At 49.1% G+C, this 12,519-nt stretch overlaps 1 pseudogene; it reads left to right on the top strand.

Moving 5' to 3' along the window:
- Nucleotides 1-318: 318 nt before the first annotated feature.
- On the top strand, nucleotides 319-12,242 carry LOC119103456 (chitooligosaccharidolytic beta-N-acetylglucosaminidase-like; annotated as a pseudogene).
- Nucleotides 12,243-12,519: the final 277 nt, after the last annotated feature.

Below are 12,519 nucleotides of genomic sequence, written 5' to 3'. Positions count from 1 at the left end.
GTGTGCGTTTGTGTGACCCCTCTCTCTGCACCTGTCCTTTCACCTGTCCGCAGCGCTGCCTGCGCCTTGACCTGTCTGGCGTCTCTGCGCGCCCCCCCCCCTCCCCACCCACCCCAGACCGATCCTCTCTTCTGCCCTCCGGCGCCCTTCGTGCGTAACCAATCTCATGTCCTCTCTGCTCTCCCCTACCCTCTCTCCCGCCGCGCCGTGACTCGTCTAACGCCACAAAACCAGCGTGACCGGTTTTGTAGACGGACGGGGAATTTAAAAAGAACAGCCGCGTGTTTTTCCGAGGTCATTCCGGCCCGGTCCAGTGACGCAGCACGCCAGCCGAGGTCTCCCGGCCGCGGAGAGCACGACAGCGGCAGGCGCAGACAGCTGCTCGACCCCACCCGGCTGCTGCTGCTGCATCGGCACGGTAAGCTGAGGTGATCGGCCTTAAGCAGCGCCCCACGTCTCTCATTGGCATCTGCATGTATGGCAGCATACATCTATATCGTTTGATATGATCAGCATACTCACATCATGCATCATATGATATAGTATATTGCATCATACATGATGTAATATACTCATATCATACTGTTGTCTTCCGTTTTCGATAAATTGGGTCTAAAAATTGCAATGGTTGAAAAATATGTCAAATATTTTTCGTCGAATTAATCCATTAATTCCAAAGTCCTGGTAAATTCTTTACATTTTTCTGCATCGTGTTTTCGTCTACTCAAGTTGAGCATTGCAGTGTGATAAAATGCTAGCAAAGCACGCAACTGCTGGGGACTAAATTGAGCCCCAGCAAATTTGTGTTTTTGGAATCATGAAAAGGCTCATGAAAAATGTTAACACCGATTTAGCTTTATCAATACTCGACCACAAATTGTCCAACGAAGTGATAGAAAATGTCTATAAGTGGCCGAATCGCGATGATAATGGTGCAGAAGACGTTCACGTTTTCCTGGCCATGCTGTTCATGTCTAGCTGTTACGCTGGTTTCGCGCGGCAGCGTGAGACCAGCGTAACAGCGCTTTGCTAGGTCAATGGAAAGGTAACCTATTGATAGTCTTAGGAGGTCTGATGCGATCAGATAGTGCATTTTTGCTGGTTTGCACCATCTACCAAAAGGGCGGGACTTTGCAAGAGCGCGTTAATCGATTTGCATTTAGTTAAAAGTAGATGCAAAATGAAAGAAATTTATTTTCTTGTATTGTTCAGTAATTTGAATTCAGTGCATTGAATGGCTGCATGACCTAACATGATACAAATTCTGTCAAGAAGTGAAAATGTCGGCTCACATCGGACTGTCATAATTTCAATGACAACATTTGAGGGATAGGCTCTTTCTGAGAATATTACGTTGCCATACTTCGACCGCTTTCATGTGTACATGTAGGGTAAACCAAGCCTGCTTTAAACGTTGTTCAGAAATGTACGTTGCATTGCTACCGCGAATAATGTAAGCCCGTAGCTCAGTCTCGATAAAGGCGTACAGTCTCAGTCTCAGTCTAGTCTCGCCCGTAGCTAAGTCTTAACGTTAAATAACACTTCCACCATGTCTTCGCGGCATGCCAGGTTGCACCAGGCCTAGAGATGTCGATCTCTTCCCAGTCTCCCGACGAACGGGGCCAGATAGGATGAAGGAGGGTGTCCTTGAAAAGCTTGGAAACAATAACAACTGTCATGCTGATTTTCCAGTAACTAGCGTAGTGCTGCGTATGCTTACGCACTTTTCTAACGATATCAGACCTACGGCTGTTTTTTTAGTGTCATGCCTAGGTCAAGGTAGGCCAAAAACGTCGATTTATTCTTTTGTATGCGATTTATGGCAACTACACGTGCAAGAATATGTATATATATATATATATATATATATATATATATATATATACATTGTAACCAGCATTTCCCGGTATACTATCAGTACACCAGGAGGTGCTGGTTAAACATCGTTATAGAGCAAACTTTAGTTATGTTGTCAATGCTCGACGTTTCAAGCTTTGCTTATGATCACGATTGATCATCAGCACATATCAGGCACAGTCATATGCATGTGACGGGCATGGTCGTAGGTATGATAATAACGCACATGTATTTCTCAGAGAAAATATGAGCATCCTATCATCATAATAGCATCCTATCATCATCATATCTGCGATGACAGCAAAGCACAAGGTGCGCAGGCGCTCTCCTTTTTAGAGCGACTTTGATTTTTTTAAAAAAATCCAGTTTCTCTCTCCCTACCTGTATCCGCGTCCTCAGATCGCCACGTCGATGATAGCAGCCGAGCGCAGAGGTGTCTCTGCAGCCGTCTGCCATGATCACAAGTACGCCTTTGAACGCCCAGCATTGACAATATAACCAATATTTGATATAAAGCGTTGTTTCACCAGCGCCTTTCGGTATATTAGAGGTCGATAAATCTGCATAGCAAGCCTGAACTCGTCATGCAAGGTTTTCTTGCGTTGCGATCCACCACATCAGCAGCATTTTGACGAAAATTGTGCGACCAATTGTTACAAACTTTTTACCCCCCCCCCCCCCGCCCCCGTAAAAGACAACTTGAGTTAGGTTAGAAAGCTCAGATGATGGTCATTGCATCACTCGTTTCTCCGCCACCGTACTTTGTTCAGTGCGACAGCTACTGGTAAAGTGGCTATGTATAATGCCCTCCAATATAGCGTTTCAACCGTTGTGGCTGTCTCAGTGAGCTGAGAGGTTGTTGCACTATGCTTTTTCATACAAATGCGATGTATTACGGAATTTATGCACCATTTGGCGTGGTGCATTTGCTTTTAAAGGTCTCATTCAGGCTTTAAATTTACATTTTGAGGGAGAACACACGATTATTTTGTTGCCATCACAAAATAACGTAAGATGGCAGCGAAACACAAACTGCACGGCCACTCTTCTGTAGAAAGCGACTCAGAACAGAAAAACGCAGAGTTTAACTCACACCATGTCGTGCTGAATCATCTCATATAAGGTCTTAAGGTCAGTATTTTTAAAAAATAAGAACCAATTCTATTCTAAGATGGTTTAATGGCTTCATGCGAGTCCAAAAATGACTGTTTTTCAACATTCCGATTGTATTCGTGCAAAACGTAAAGCACCAAAACCACCATCGCAACAAACATATCAAAAACGTACGAGGCTTTACCTCAGAGCTGCACACCCAGACTCAGCGCATAAGAAGCCCGTCATAAAATATTTGATACAGCGTGGGAGACGAGCGTAATGGTGCCAGTCCACCTGTCATGTCACGGTCACATCAGCGTGATGCGGCCGTGCGGCAGGATCATGCAGCTTCGCGTTAGATTCTTGTTCGCTACCTGCAGTCTCAAACTATCTGCCGCAAGTTGTAGTGTTGGTTTTCGTCGGAGGCCGTAGCTCGCATCGCTAGGCGGAGCGGTAAAAATTAACCATTTAGCGAACATAAGTAGATCAGTAGGTAATTATTCAATTTAAGCAGTTACAAGTAGAAGTCGTGAGGGTAAATAGCACCCCAAATTTATGTTACGGCTCTTGATAAAATGATGAGCTTTGGGATACGTTTATGCAGTTCAGATGTATTGATCTGTAGCGGTAAAAATAATGTGGTCTGTAATCGACAAGTAGAATTACGTGAACTGTCTGAATGTTTCGCACCACGCTAGCCAACTATGAGTAAATTACGCAACGCTGGCCCGCCTTGTCATTTAACACACGCTCGGCTGGGGTCAACTTGACCCCTCCGAAGATTTTTCCGGAATGGTTTCCAAACAGCGCGGTGCAGCCCTGCTAAATTTTGCATAACTGTAGAAAATTGACTAGTGGATAGTTTGGTATCAAAAAATTTAGATGTACCTTGTAAGGTCACCGACCTACGGCAGGTCAAAGTCAGGCCATGGATTCAGTGGTCAAGTTCAAAAGAATCTTTCAAACTGATGCAACGACAGAGTGTTAGAGGAAGTCATACATCTCTGAGATGCTCTCTTAGGCAACACAACAATCAAATAAACAAATTTCATCGACCTAGGGTCAGGTATGAAAGTCAGATCAAAGTCAAGACCAACCTGTTTTATTACTCTAGGGCTTGCTGTATGCGGTAGTTTTGGTGCTCATTTCTCATTTATTGATAACAGGAGCCGCATCATACATCTTTCACGGGCCTATTTAAGGCCATAATAGGTCACTTACGTATCATGAGCTAGGTCAGCATTGTGTTTTTAGGAATATACTGCCTAGCGTAGCTTTTGTCGCTTATTCAACTGCAAAACTAAAAAAAGTATTGTGTGATTTTGGTCAGCATGACCTTTGAACGGTCAAACAGGGTCACGGATCTTAAATGACTGCGTGACCTTTGGCTTAGATCAGGTGTCTAGGTTCTGGAGGCACTAGGAGACAGCCTGGAGTTTGACCTGGTTTGACCCTATATGACCCAAAGGTTGTGGCCTAGGAATTTCAAACTTTGACCTAAGTGAGTTTACATACAGGCCAACACACTCCGTAAATTTGGTGTCTGTAGCTCTCTTAGGTCCTGAGATCTCGGCGGGCCAAATTAATCCCACCCGGGCGAAGGGTATCCAACCGGTCACCCGGGCGCGCGTTAACACGCGCTCGGGTGGGGGTCATATTGACCCCCGAAGGTTTTTCCAGAATGGTTTCTAAACGGCGCGGCGTAGCCGCTCCAAATATTGCTTTGCTGTAGACAATTCAATAGCGGATCGTTTGGCACCAAAAAAAATGTACCTTGTAAACCCACTGACCTATGAAAGATCAAATTCAGACCATGGTTTAAGCGAAGGCAGTTTCTAGGGAATCGTTCAATCTGATCCAACAACGGAGTGTTAGGCAACACAACAGTCGAATGAGCAAGTTACATTGACCTAACTTCAGGTATCAAAGTCACATCAATGTCAAAACCAACCTGTTTTGTTACCCTAGGGCTTGCTGTATGGGATAGTTTCTGGTACGCATTTCGAGTTTATTGATGGCAGGAGCAGCATTATACATCATCCATGGACTTCTTAGAGGTCAGAATAGGTCATTGACCTAAAATGAATCAGGTCAACATTTTCTTTAAGGAACATACTGCTTAGCGTCATCTTTGTCGCTTAGTCAAATGCAAAAGTCAAAGCAATCTTGTAGGATTCTGGTCACCTTGACCTTCAAAAGATCATACAAGGTCACCGACCTTGAATGAGCATGTGACTTTTTGCTTAGTAACGGTTATCTAGGTTCTGCGGGCACTTTGGAGACCAACCTGAAACTTGACCTTTTCCACCTTTTTGGGACCGAAGGTCATGACCTAGGAAGCTAAAACTTCAACCTAAGTGAGTTCACGTACAGGTCAACACACCTTGCAAATGTGGTGTCTTTAGCTTTCTTAGTTTCCGAGATCTCAGCGGGGTCAAATTGGCCCCCACCCCACCCGAGCGAAGGGCATCTAGCCGGCCACGCGGGCGCGTGTTAAGAGGAAGCCAACGCCAGTCCACTGATAACGGATCGAGCTGTATTTACTTTCACTCCAGCTAATGCGGTCAGAGGGTTACAACACTCACCGAGTTGATAGGGCCTGTAGGCAGTTCTTAAGGCAAAAGTGCAATGGCAGCAATCGCATTTACGGATCGTGCATACAAATGAGGCATAATGCGAACGGACTGATTTGTAGACCTTAAGCTAACTGAAATCCCATTACTCCAGATCCGGGGCGCGCGCTGCTTGAATTGTCTGCACTGCAGGACCTCCGTTATGACTGGAAAGGAGAACAGCCGCAGGGACGTATCTATCACAATCATAAAACGGGGCCGAATAAGAAGTACACAAGTAAAAAGAATGGGCGGATCTCTTCGACCGCGGCACCCAAGTCAATTGCTTTATCACGACGTACAGTAAAGCGAAAACAGCTTTGCGAGTATACTGTTCGGGGAAAGTGCATTGGAAAGTTAGATGCCTTATTTGCCTCAAGCATCAGTTGCTATAACATTCAAGGTCAATTAGGTATATGTAGTGGTCTAGTCGTTCAGACCTAAATGATAACTCGATGGGATCTACTCGTATCGATTTCAAATCGAGCTTCTTACCATTGGCTGATTCCGCACGAGGACACGCCATGAGCCGATCAGCCAGTATCGGGTAACGGAGTGCGATCGGCTCACTCCGTCGGGAACAGTGGCCGTGACCTTGAAACTGTTCAATTCAGTCTTAAACTAGTCATTTAGACATGCTTTCCGAATTCTAGAACAATGTCAGAGTGACGGATGCGTGCTAATCAGCTGTACGTGCCCATTGCCTTTCACGACTCCCTTTAATGCAACGCCGTGCGCTCCGAGTACCACAACAAATCGATAGTCATTAGGTAAGTCATTAGACAGTCAACAAACAGATAGTCACCAGTGCGGTGCGAACCATTTACCGTTATCACGAACAAGAGTTTTTTCCACTTGCCAGGTTGTTACAGGCAGGCGGAATTATCGTGCCAGACTCAAGACATTTGAAGAGCCGTTCGACCTGAAGCACAAATAAAAAAGCACGGCTACAGGTTGAAAAATGGTTCTGACTGTCATCCTCGTCTGGTGTATTGCCATGTTACAGCGTTTCAGCCAGATGGAGTCCTCATAGGGACTCGATGATGTTCAGCTATCAGCCATGTAGGCGTCACAGCCCGAATCGTCTCTTTGGAATTGCTGGAATTCAATCCGGGACCACCAACTGGGTTTACCAACTGAGCTAGCCGGAAGGACAATTGTTGGGAGGTGAGTGAAGGGGCTCCAACGTGAGTCGGCAGACAAACTTCCACTTGAAATAAAGCTACCTTTTTAGAAAGTCCGCAGGCTTATGAGGCCCCACATGGGCAGCAATAATTTTGTAGTTCGAACGACCCTGCTAAACCGCCGCACTTTGTAAATGTCAACAGTTCCTCAGCGACTGGTTGCAGCCCACGCATTTAACAAAATGCATTTTTCTTAGTTGAACCTTAAATTTAAATTTGAACATTTCTTTTATTAATGCATTTGTTTACAGATTGTTTGCACATATTTCATGTTTCTGCTGTGTTGCAATAAACCAAACATGGTTACCCTGTTTGAAATATCTGGTAAGCATGCAATTAACTCATTACAAAAAATTCGGTACATTCCTGGTCAAGAATTGAATCAAATATCAAAAGTGAAACAAATTGCGTGACAAAATGACGACATCAAGCAGACATAAAACTGATGCCAGTGATCTGGAAAGTACTTGAGGCATGAAAGCTATGCCATTGGACGACGAACGTATAAGATAATGGTTCAAACTAACGTGAGTCGATGTGCGGCAACGTTTGCGCGCTGGGTGCAACAAATGTGTAACCAGCCGCAGGATGTACACGAATGGGCCGCGCATTCCCGAAGTGATGCTCTGTTCGTCTCGAAGATTCGCCAGGAATGTAACAGGAAGTGGTCTATATCACGTTTTTTAAAACCATATCTTTTTCACGCATGGTGACCTCCCAACATCCCGCGGCAAATGGGAGCTACCTGAATCGGGAGCTTGAAATAGGACAGATTTGACCTGGTACCTGTTTTTGGGATCTGGGAGCCCTGTGTTTGTAATCTGGGAGCCCTGTTTTTGTGATCTGCGAGCCCTGTGTTTGTGATCTGGGAGCCCTGTGTTTGTGATCTGGGAACCCTGTGAATTCTGCGCTGAAGTTGTCATGTCTAGTTTGTATATCCTCAGTTCACTTCACTCGGGAGTATCGATCGCTTTGGCTGATGTCCAAATCGGGCCGAAGTTTCAATAATTACAGTCGATGGCATCTGAAAGCGTTTAACAACACACAGATGTGCCCAAGCCAAGGAGGTTAGTGCGACTAGCAATAAAAAAATGTGGAAAACAGCTTACAAGTTCTGGTACCGGTGCATCTCCTTTCCGCTTTCAAACTCTGTGCATGCATTCCTCAGACCTGTGCATTCGCCAGGCTGTTGTCTCACTTTAAAATAAATTGACCTGGAAACGGTTATCAAGATATTGGCTGCACTTGTGTGTGGCGGCACTAGCGACCTGCGCCGTATTACAAGTCAAAAGATAAGTAATTAAATAAATGAGGTGCCGTGTTCGGAGGTGGTGTTCTACTCTCACTTTAAGTATGAAATCGATTTGCAATTGGTGCGAATCCATCCTCCGAATGAGTAGGCTGCGCCGGAACACGAGATGCTCGTTGAATCTCCCGGTTTTGATCTTTGTGTTTTTTATGAATCGAGAAGTTTCAAGCCTTGCTTACTTGCGCATATCAAATGTCTATACAATTCCAGCAGATATATTGTTCCGTGGCACACAAACGTACTTTCTGTCCATGTTGGCATTTCTTGTAGGCATGGGCATGCAGTGCCGAATGACTTTTGTTGTTTATGCCATGTGCCCTCTATTTCAGGAAGTCTGGTGCAAGCATGAAACTATTTATCATTTCCATGCTGGTGGAGGTGATATTGGCGGCAGAAGAGTGTCAACTCAGGCAAGTTCTGCAATGTTCAAACTTGCGTCTTATAAAAACCATTGAGAAGTAAACAACAGACCCATGTCACGTCAGAGGTGATGTGGCTCAGCGTGATTCATACTGTTTGTTAACAACAGGCTCGTTTTGGGCTGTCCTCTGTGGCAACAGGAATGTTCGCACATTTTACTGGGGCTTTGCTTGGTAGAATTTAAGCACATGTCAACGAGCTGAAGCTTTCATAGGCAGTGAAGTGAGTAAATAGCACTATGATTGCTGAGTGCTGTTCAGGACATCAGATGATTGTAGAGACAAAAAGACATAGGGACGAGACCTCCGTCACCTCCCAAAAAGCTGCCCATTTTGTGTGCCAACACTAATGGGTAGCTTTTTAACACTACGCGTTGATTCCTGAAGACAATGTACGATGGGTGAGCTCTCTTCTTCCTCACTCCTTCCTCACCGTGGGTGTCCCTGGCTGGACGCATGCCAGCCCGGCGCCTTGCGCCCGGCATCGGGCCGAGGCCACACATGCTGATGCCCGGCGCTCGGTTCGCAGTGGCCCGTTTCCGTGGACATGGCGCTGCGAAAACGGCGCGTGCGTGCGCCGCGCCGCCGACGAGGTCACAGACGGCCTGACGCTGAACGCGTGCAAGCTGACGTGTAATGACGACTCGATGCTCTGGCCGCGGCCAACGGGGCCCTTCAGCATCGGCAACAACACCGTCTCCTTTCGGCTGGAGAGCGTCCGCCTGACGTATCAGGCGCCAGAGGCCGCGCGGGCTTTGCTGGGGCAGGCCGGCGCCCGCTTCCAAGCGCAGCTGGCGGCGATGATGGACGGGGGCGACAGCTGCATGGCCGGCCCCGACGGACAGTCGGACGCGGCGGTCGGCGCCCGGTCCGTCAAGGTGATGGTTGTCGTGGAGGACGGGAACACAGCGCTCACGCTGGACACCAGCGAGTTCTACCAGCTGCTCATCAACCACACGGCCGATGACGAGGTGCATGTGCTCATCTATGCCGACACGTTCTTCGGCGCGCGTCACGCGCTCGAGACGCTCTCGCAGCTTGTCAACTACGACAACGTCAACGACGCGCTGCAGACGGTAGACGCCGTGATGATTAGCGACGCGCCCGTGTACCCGGTGCGCGCGCTGACGCTCGACACCTCGCGCAACTTCATCTCGCTGGCCGGTCTGCTGCGCACCATCGACACCATGGCCATGAACAAGCTGAACACCTTCCACTGGCACATCACCGACACGCACAGCTTCCCGATCGAGATCCGCAGCGAACCGCGCATGGCGCAGTACGGTGCCTACTCGCCGCGCAAGGTCTACACGGCCGCGCAGGTGCTGGAGCTGGTGGAGTACGCGCGCGTGCGCGGCGTGCGCGTGCTGCCCGAGCTCGACATGCCGGCGCACGTGGGCCATGGATGGCAGTGGGGCGAGAAGGCCGGCCTCGGCCAGCTGGCCGTCTGCCTCGGCAAGGTGAGTCCGGCGGGCGGCAGGCGTGCGAGGCCCGGGGGCTGCACCGGTGCCACGGCACGCGCCGTGTCTGATGCATGGCGCAGATTTTGCGCGGATGCAGTCGGGACGGCCTTCTCTTGTTTGTGGACTGCTCTTGTTTGTGGACTGCTCTTGTTTGTGCACTTCTCTTGTTTGTGGACTTAGCGCAATAACTTGTGACGTGCCTTCTTTGTGACCTATCTGGGCTGGCATTTTTTATTCTTTTATTCATGGCAAGCAGTTGTATTTTTTATAAACTGCTTTCCAAATGTATCACTAAGCATTCAATCGGTGCGACTAGCGCGCCTTTGCCTACCGTTGTTTAACTGTATGTACGTTGCACGGCACGCGTCCCAGTAACGTGAAGCCTTGGATAACTTTATACCAGACGGTGGTCATATGTGAAGATATCTGCGGCGAACCAGTTACATTATTTCGAACGTGCGTCTGAGAGGAAGGCGACATAAGTGAAGCAACCCTTCTGAAAAACCTTCTACATCCTCGTGCAGGAACCTTGGCAGGAATTCTGCGTGGAGCCTCCCTGCGGTCAGATGAACATCGTCAACGAGAACCTCTTCCCCGTTTTGGAGAAGATATTGATCGAATATAAAGATCTCTTCCAGCCCGACATGTTCCACATGGGAGGTGACGAGGTGAGCAATGACTCAGTTTTGATTGGCTACACACGCGGCTTATCCGTGAGTGCCCGTTATTCTATGTGTATTTTGTGCTGATCTTGCCTGACATAAGGACCTTCCTGCATATATGCGTTGAGGCACAGAGTGCTTGCAATGATTTTATTTGTCAAAATGCGATATCCGTACGTTCCGTAATGCTGGATGGAGCGTACTACGTTGACCACGCTCGCGCTTGTAAGATATAAGCTAGACGCCAAAGCAGCAGATAGTAGCTTACAACGCCAGGAGCCTTACAAGTACAGTGTGGTCACCCAACGTTCAAATATCTCTGGACCGCTTAACATCAGATGCAAGCCATGACCTTCATGTACAGTCAGTTATTTCACGGCGCCGGCGACCATCGGTCAACAACCGTTGGCTGACCATCGCCATTCCGCTACCACGGGTCGATGAAGCTTATTGGTATCGGAGATGCGGCTAGCACAGTCAGCTGCGAGCGGACGCAGATGAGTCGAACTCCGCGCTTGCAGAGCTTTTTTATAAATGCCTGTAAGTATTTGTAATTATACTGCTTTATAAATAAACCCTTTAATAATGCTATAAATGCTTTTATACGCACTCTCCGAGTTACGGCATGCCTGTCCGACAAAATCGGCTTGTTTTGTCGCCGCGCATCACGATGGCACCTCTTGTGGCGCAGATCAATCTCAACTGCTGGAAGTCGACTCCGGAGATCGCCGCCCACGTGAAGGCGCAGGGCGGTGACCCGGAGGACGACGAGGAGTACATGAAGCTCTGGATACAGTACCAAGACCGCGCCTACAACATCTGGAGCAACGTTACCGGTAGCTCGATGCCGCTGATCCTGTGGACGTCGCACCTGACTCAGCGGCCGGCGGCCGAGTCCGGCCTCGACCCGTCCAAGTACATCATCCAGGTCTGGACGACGGGCGCCGACAAGGAGGTTGGCCGTCTCCTCAAGCAGGGCTACAAGCTCATCATTTCCAACTACGACGCCTGGTACCTCGACTGCGGCTTCTCGGCCTGGGTTGGCGGCGGCAACAACTGGTGCACGCCCTACAAGAGCTGGCAGACGGTGTACGACAACAGCCCGCGCGCCATCGCGCGCAAGTTCGAGGTGCGCGCCACGCCCTCGGCGTCGCTGCGGCCGTCTCAGGAGGCGCCGGGCAGCGACTTCTCGCGTCAGATCCTGGGCGGCTCTGCGCCGCTCTGGTCCGAGCAGGGCCGATGACTCGACGCTGGACCAGAAGCTGTGGCCGCGCGGCGCCGCGCTGGCGGAGCGGCTCTGGGCCGAGCCGGAGACGGGCTACGCCGCTGCCGAGCGCCGCTACGTTCACCACCGGCGCCGCATGGTGGCAGCCGGCGTGGCGGCCGAGACCGTGCAGCCCGAGTTCTGTCACCACTATGAGGGCAGCTGCTACATCAACAGCTGAGGGCCGCGGCGCTCTGGCAGCTGCCGGATCAGGGACTGGGCGACGCCCGGCGCTCGCCAGCGATGCCCGTGCTCACGAGAGACGCTGAGATGCGACGCCGCCTCGGCAGAGATGGCGGCCAGACGAGAGCCAGCCTGTCAGGCTATGTTCTGCGCTGGACCTGTATGCAAATGGAGAATACATGTTTTGCCACGTCTCGGTGCTGTCTCGTGACGTGTACACTCGAGGGGCACAGTTCTGTGCTTATACGACTCCCACCATCCCCTTTCTCTGAGAGCGGAAAAGTTGAAAGCTGTGTGCAATAAGCGACCCGAGGAGCCTGCACCATTCTGCTCTTTACCCTGAGTCCACGAGCTGTACCCAGTCCCATTCTTGAGGTCTGTTGGCAACCTATGGTACCGTTCCAGACCATTTAAACATATTTTGTCGAAACGCTTAAAAACACATAGACCTTGACACGCTCAGATTTCGTA

This window comes from Pollicipes pollicipes, unplaced genomic scaffold (genome assembly GCF_011947565.3).
Source record: "Pollicipes pollicipes isolate AB1234 unplaced genomic scaffold, Ppol_2.1 Scaffold_5724;HRSCAF=6776_pilon_pilon_pilon, whole genome shotgun sequence".
In the NCBI taxonomy this organism is placed as follows: Eukaryota; Metazoa; Arthropoda; class Thecostraca; order Pollicipedomorpha; family Pollicipedidae; genus Pollicipes; species Pollicipes pollicipes.
The sequence above is the reverse complement of the archived record's forward strand: the minus strand, read 5'-3'. Positions and strand labels throughout refer to the sequence as shown.